The following is a 7,693-nucleotide window of genomic DNA, read 5'->3' on the forward strand; positions in this document are numbered from 1 at the left end:
GGCACGGGGAGGCAGGCTGGATTACAAGCATGGAGAAGGACGGCTGTCAATTAGACCTGACAAAGCTCGCTTCTCCTCAGCGGAACACATTTCCTGCTCAGTGCAGGAATTTGCAGTGATTTTCAGCCAAAAAGGAGAGGAATGCAGAATTGGGTCTTAAGCTTTCTGTTCTTCCCATTGTCTGCAACTTGCTCTGAAGGGACTTGTGGAAAGAACAGCTGTGTGTCCCTAGTACAGCTAATCCTTTTGAGGGGGGGGAAAAGTTACAGAAATGTGTTTAGCTGGATCTCGACTCCCCCCACCATTTAAAACATCCCACAGAATGCCAAGTTGGGGTGGGGTGTGAATATGAACAAGTGAGTCCTGTGCTATACATCCAGCACCTCAAGCCAAGGGCAGAGAGGTCTCACTTCCTGTGTTGTGGAGGCTGAGCCTGTTCCCTGGGGAACCGTGGGGCTGAACGTGTCCGCAGCCGCACCAATGGGCTCAGCGCTCGGAGTCTGTGCAGTTCTGTCCCGGTCAGTTCACAAAGTGCTGCTTCAGCGCGTCTGTGTAAAAGTCAGCGAATGTGGTCCCACTGAGGTCAGGCAAGGCTGCAAAGGTATTCCTCATAGGAACTGGAAGAAGGGGCAGGGAACGGAGCATGCGTGAGCCAAGACTGCGGGCCGCCTCGTGGACTTCCTCCTGCAGTAACTAACGGCCCGATGACAAGCGTCTTCTCCATTTGTAGCGTCTTTCTGAGCTCTCTAAGATTATGGATTTTGTGTCACAGAGCCACTAAAGAATAGAACTTGGATGTCATCTGAGCCAACTTCCTTGTATAACCAAACACAAACTCAAGAGGCATCCCGGGGATTCCACGTATGAAGTGCCTACTATGTGCTAGGCAACGTGTCAGTGCTTTCCATGAGATATTTCTAATCCTCAGAACAACCCTCCTTCTCAGTAGATTTTATGACCCAACGTTACAGCAAGCAAACTAAGAAATAAAACATGAGCCCAGAAGGCACCAGGAGAAGAATAGCAGACCCAGGATAAAACTCCTCATTGATCTAACCCAAAACTCATGATGATTTCCATGGGTGATGAATCCTTCCTAACAATATTCTTATAGTATGATCATCATGATTGTTTACAATTAGGAGCCCCTTCTATGTGCCAGATACCATGTTAAATGCAATGTGTGTGTGTGTGTGTGTGTGTGTGTGTATTTTCACAGGAAAAAATTGTTATTTTGAAAAATTTGGTAATTTATCTACGTTCACTCCTCAGTATTTGCTATTTGAACCCATGTCTCTCTGATTCCAGTGATTATANAAGAAATATCTGAGCATCATATACAATCAAAGAGTGTTTCCAGTTTCAAAAGAATAATAAGAAGAATGAAAGATTCTCAGGAGACAGTCAGGAATGCTCAAGCCTTAGGAGGAATATTATCCTTGCTCCTCTTAAATTCATTCCCTCAAATTATCCTTGAGTTCACACCTCTGAGTTGAAGAGGGATGTTTGAATGAAATCTGAGATTTGTGTATTTATAAGGAGAATACTCATGAGAAATATCAATGCATAAAATAGTTAAAAGTTTTATGAGATGCTCTGTGGAAAGTTCTAGGCTTCTAATTCCCTCATACTCCCATAGTCTCTATGACACTCCCGTAGTCTCTATGACACTGCTTGATAAACACCCACCTGGTTGATATCATGTCATTCAAAAGGGCAATTTATGACCAGGTGAGTGAGTCCATCCAGGAGACCTTAATCCTAAATTTAGTAGAGAAATTCATAATATGTATAAGACAAATAGGCCACTCTGTCTAGAAATAAAATATAAACCTCTTCATATAAAAATGTTATGAAAGCTAGAATGACCACTTAAGAAAGTCTGTAGGTCCCAAATTTATTATGCAAAATGCATTTTAAATGAAACCAAAGTTTAAATAACACAGTTGAAATATAAAATCTATATAGGCAGAATCATGCCTAGAACAAAGTAGAGTTAATGATATACAAGGGGCCCTAAAATATTTGTTTAGTGAATGAATAGATGAACCAATGACGCATTTCATCAATAACTGTATGTTAGAATCTATGATATTATTTTATTTTTTATCAATGGGCTCTATGTTGATAAACTTATCTGGCCCTGTTAACGTAAATATTGTTTCTATGTCAGTAATTACAAACTTTTCATTAGTGCTTCTGACCACTCTGTAGAACTCCAGACATTTGTATCTAATTATCCATTTGAAATCTCCAAGGGGAGGTCTAATATGGATCTCAAAGTCAGCACAGTCAAAAGAGCTATCTTTCTGTGCCCTACACTCTTTCCTCAAGATAATTTTCCATATTCTGTCCATGTTGTCTATTGCTGCCTAACATATAGATCTCTATGTATAGATATGGTATGAAATAACTGCAAGCATAAAAAAAACAACTCCAAGAGATGGTGACTTAAGACAACAACTTTTTTTTTTCCTCCCACAAATTTGTAATTTGGGAAGAGATTGGGAAGAGAGGCTTATCTCTGCTTTATCCATCATCAGGTGGGCAGCTCTGCTAAAGGCAGAATGGTCCATTTCCAAGGTCACTCACTCACATTTTGCTGGCAAGCTGGTGCTGGCTATTAAGTTCAGCTGAAGACCGGGGACGTTGGTTCCTCTCCAAGTGGGTTTCTCTGTGTGGTCTGGGCTTCTTCACAGCATGATGGCTGAGCTCCAAAAGGGGGTGATCCCAAGAGAGAACCAGGCAGAAGCTATATGACCTAACCTCAGAAGTCATATATCATTTCTATAATGCTGTTCTGTCTTCTGTTAGCTAAGGAAGTCACAAAGACCTGACCAGGTTCAAGGTAGGGAACCATTGACTCCACGTGAGGGAGTGGTAAGGCTCTAGAAGCGCATGGCAATATCACGGCTGCCATTTTTGGAAAATAAACTATGCCATACATTTACTATAAGAAGACAAGGGCACTGTCATTCTTTTTTAGTCAGTTGTTCAAGCCAAAAATCAAAATGTTATTCTGGATCTGTTTCTTTTCTTCACAGTCATATTGAGTTAATCAGAAAATCAACTCAGAACGTATCACAATCCTGAGGTTGTCTTCATCTTTGCGACAACCATCCTAGTCCAAGCTGCCCATCTCCTTCCTCCTAATTGATCACCATCTTCCCTTTGTTCCCACGTTCCATTCTCCATACAGCCAGGATAATCATTTTAAGACATGGTTCAGATCTTATCTCTCCCTGCTTACAAAATAGTCAATGACAGAGTAAATCATAGCCTAGTGATAAAGGGAGCAACTCACCATCTAAATGTCAATGAATCTAATGTATAAGTACAAAATATGAACAGCAAAAACTGACAAAATTGCTTTGGCAATTCTATACTCATGCACAGAGATTTTTTTCCTAGCTCTCTCAGTAATGGATCAGGGAGAGGAACAGTGTTCGTGGCACATTCCTTAACAGGTTACAGGTGGCTGAGATGCTCACCCCTCGCCCCCCCCACTTAGCTGGGCGGGCTGTCTCATCTGAATGGTTATGCTTATGAACCTCTCAAGCAATGACAGGTACTGGATGGTCCTTGAAGGATTTGACCGAGACCATCATCCAAAATAGAGCCCCTTATTTCATAGTGACACCAGACAGGGAGACAGTGGGTGGTTTCTGTTGGGGAAAATCAAGAACTTGCCTTCTCAGTGTCATTAGGGTGCAGCCCGACAAACCAAGATCCGAAGTGGCGACTCTAGGATGAAATTCACATCTTCCCAGGCAGCCGTCCAAACCCTCTGCTCTTATGAGTACTCCTCCTGCAGGCCCCAGGAAGAGCACACTGCAAGTACGTAGATTGATACCAGCATGTGCTGGGAACGGCTCCAAGCTAAGCTTTCAGCAGTTCGTAAAGATGTACGTGAAGCACAAAGCACAAGATAGATTGGCTCGACCCTGGAAGAGAACAAACAGTGTGTTCTTGGAGGGTGTTGCCACTCTATTTAGTTTAGGGGCCCCTCAGACAAATGGATGGACTGAGAGCCTCTGATAATTCCAACGGTGGGAGTCAGAGGGAGGCCATTTTTTTTAACTCCCCCAGTTATTCTATGGATAAAGTTCTGACACTTCAAAAATGAGAGCAAGAGGGAGAGAGATTAATGTCAATCTTCGATGCTTCTGACTGGGGAAGAGGCGTTGATTCATCTATGAGATTGCTAGGAGCAGGTGTCCTGTGTGGTTTATGCCAGCAAACAAAGTTTGTTTGGGCCCTAATCCTCGTCCATCTGTTTCCTAGCAGGGAGAGGAAACAGGAGAGGTGGTGAATAATTCTAGGACTCCAAGATCCTTCTCCCCTGGAATGTGGAAATCACACTTCCCCCTTACCGATTTGGTGAGCTGGGCTTGCTGGGGAGGCAGGTAACTACCCAACTATGGGCTCATACCTGCTCATGTGCTGTGATCTATGCTGTGAGGAGGCTCCTCAGACTTGAAAGGAGCGAGGGAGGGGTTGACCATGTCTCTCGGTAGGGTCATAATACAAAGTCCCTGCAGCCCCGCTTTCCTCTGCTTACATGCACTTGTGCCTGGGGTTCTCCCAGAAAGAAGCCTCCTGTCCCAGCTTGGTTAGCAGTTTGGGGAAGAGTGGAGCTGGAGGACTTGGAGCACAGACAGCAGTAAGTGCAGCATGTCCACTGGCCAGGCAGTTCCCGAGTGCATATTATTGGCCAGGCGTGCTGCTTTTTGATGAGCCTGAGCTTCTGAGCTTATTCTGGAACTTGGGAAGGAAGCATCCGTTAAATATCGATACAGTTAAAAAGTTATTTTGACTGTTTACACTGCACCCACCGCTAGCTGAGAAGGAGCTCTAGGAGATTAGGTCTTCGACAGGAAAGATTGGCAAAGGTCATAGGAAGAATACCAAACCCAAATTCCTAGAGCCACGTTGTTGGCCCTTCTTCTGCCTGTGATCTGCCTGTGACACAAAGTGGCCGAGGGTCCTTAGGTTGGTTGCTTAACTTCTCAAACCATCAGTTTCCTCACTTGTAGAATAGAAATAATGATTCCTGTGTTTCTGATCCTACAAGGTTGCTGAGAATATCACATCAGATAATTTGGAAAGCACTACATGAACATTAGTTTTCCTTTTATTACTATTATGCCCCCCCCCAAAAAAAATACAAAATACGAAAAGACATATATGCTAAGTGGCACTTGGTTCTTCGGTTTGTAGTTTACTATAAAATGAGCTGCTAAGATGGTATTTGAGCTGGTCCTTCAAAAAGAGATAGGCTTTCAGCAGGTAAAACTAAGACATAAATGTACCTCAAATGAGAGAAAGTAGGTGTGTTAGTTTCCTAATGCAGCCTTAGGGAGAAAAAAAAAGTACTTTAAAATGAGTGGCTTATAGCAATAGTTATTTGTTAGCTCACAGTTCAGAAGGTTACAAGTCCAAAATGAAGTTGTCAGCCAAACCATGCTCTCTCTGAAGGTTCTAGAGCAGGATCCTTCATGGACTCTTTCTAGCCTCAGGTGGTTGCTGACAATTCATGGTGACCTTCACCTTGTAGACTCACCCCTCTGATCTCTGCCTCCATCATCATATGGTGTTTTCCTTTGTGTCTGTGTCCACGTTTCCCTCATAAGAGCACCAGTCATTGGATTAAGGACCCCCCTAATCCCGTATGACCTCATTTTAACTTGACGACATCTGCAAAGATCCTATTTCCAAATTAGGTCACATTCACAGGTATCTGGGGTTAGGATTTGAACATATTTTTTGGAGGGGGCTCCATTCAACTTATAACATTATGTGAACAGAGTGGAAAGGAAGAAGGCACAAGATGTGTTCAGAGGAGCAATGAGTAAATTATCACACACACAGAAGAAAATGTGGTAGATGAACGGAGAGTGATAATGCCAGAATTGAACTGCAATCAACAAACAAGTACCATGCTAGGAGCTGGGAGTATGGAGATGAAATAGACCACATCTTTGAATTCCAAACATTTTGTGTAGCATGTAACACCTTCCCGTACAGAAATAGCTACACTATAGGTGGTCTGTGCTCTCGTGGACTGTGACACACGCGATATATTATATATGCTTTGGGAATACGGATTATGCCTCTGCTCTCTGTTTTATTCATCACTGAATATCTAGAACCTAGTTTCTGATACACAGTGGGCACCGAATAAATACTCTTGAATAAACGAATAAACATCTGCTGTTATGTAGATGAAGAAAGCAATGGAGACGCAACTTGTTGAAGGACACAGATAAGGGTAGTAGCGCTGGGATACACCCTGGCCTCTTTGACTCCAGAGTCCGTGTTCTATTGACTACCTTCTTTGAATACCTTTTTAACTCAGGATAGTTTATGGGTCTGGTCATTGTTGTCTATTTTCCACTGTACATTAAGTTCAGATAATACGTGGCATTTTGCCTTTCTGAGACCACAAGGCAAGGTTGTTCGTCAGGCCTGCCATTTGACAAAGCAGTGGCCTTGATCTGGCTCCGCTCCCTCGAATGACATGCTCACTTTCTCCCACAGATGTTAGGCAGAGCCTAGAGAACACAGTGACATTTGGCATCTGCAAAGGCCGTTGTAATTTCTCTGTCACAGGCATTGCAGTTCATGCTTTTAATATCCATTTAAATTAGTGCCATAGCCTGACCCTCTGCCACTGGAGATAAACACCATTCAGCAAGAAAGGTTTGCCCCCAGGCAGTCATTATTGAGTTAGGAGATAAAATGGAATTCAGGCTCATTAGATAATAAAATCTTAGGATCACGTTGAAGAAAACTTCAAGTTCACCTGATTTTATTCCTTATAAATAAGGCTTGAAGCATAACTCCCCCATTGCCCCTGAGCACACTTACATACACACAAACCCACACACAGACACTTACACCAGACCAGGATTATCTGCAAGACTTTTCCAAATGCTTAGCCCACAGACATAAGCACACACAGCATCTTGGCCATTGCCTTTGAACACAAGGATAGATACATATATATGTATATCCCACACAACTGGACTATCAGCTTATGAGGACAAAAATGTTACCTATTTTGTTCACTGGTAAAGCTCCATGGACAAGGACGTTTGGCAATTCTTAGCCCAGAGCAATTGCTTGGTGAATGAATACTACCTCTAGGAACCAATATGCAGTTCTTGACTGTGGTTACCTTCAGTCTTTGGTGATTTTCTCGCTTTTATCAGTGAGAATGAGAATGTCCCCGCAGTCACATTTTCAGGAAATGGTGTTTCTTTTTTCCCAGGTGTTCCAACTGGAGACTGATGTTTGAGTAGCATTGAATTGCTAGGGTCATTCGCCTAGTCCTGAAACAATCTTTGTGATCAAAAGATGGCATAAACTGGTTGGCTAGAGAGATCTATGGTAGCGTCCACCGCTGCCATGGGGTTAGTCCACCCCTAAGCCACATGGACTAAGAATGGGAGTGCTGTGTTCCCCAAAAGAGAATGAAGATGCTGGTACCAAAGGGAAATTCAGCTTTTATGAGGTCTAAAACTTCAACAGTTTGGGGTGCCCTGCTTAAGAAAATGATTATAAAACTTGCAAATACAATATTAATTACAGGACAGGGTGCGTGTCATGGGCCCTGAAACTTAAAATTAAAATATCATGGCAAGTTTGTCTCTGGGAAAGAAAAAGTAAGAAAGAAGAAAACAGATGTCCC

This window comes from Hipposideros armiger, unplaced genomic scaffold, assembly GCF_001890085.2.
Source record: "Hipposideros armiger isolate ML-2016 unplaced genomic scaffold, ASM189008v1 scaffold_78, whole genome shotgun sequence".
Lineage (NCBI taxonomy): Eukaryota > Metazoa > Chordata > Mammalia > Chiroptera > Hipposideridae > Hipposideros > Hipposideros armiger.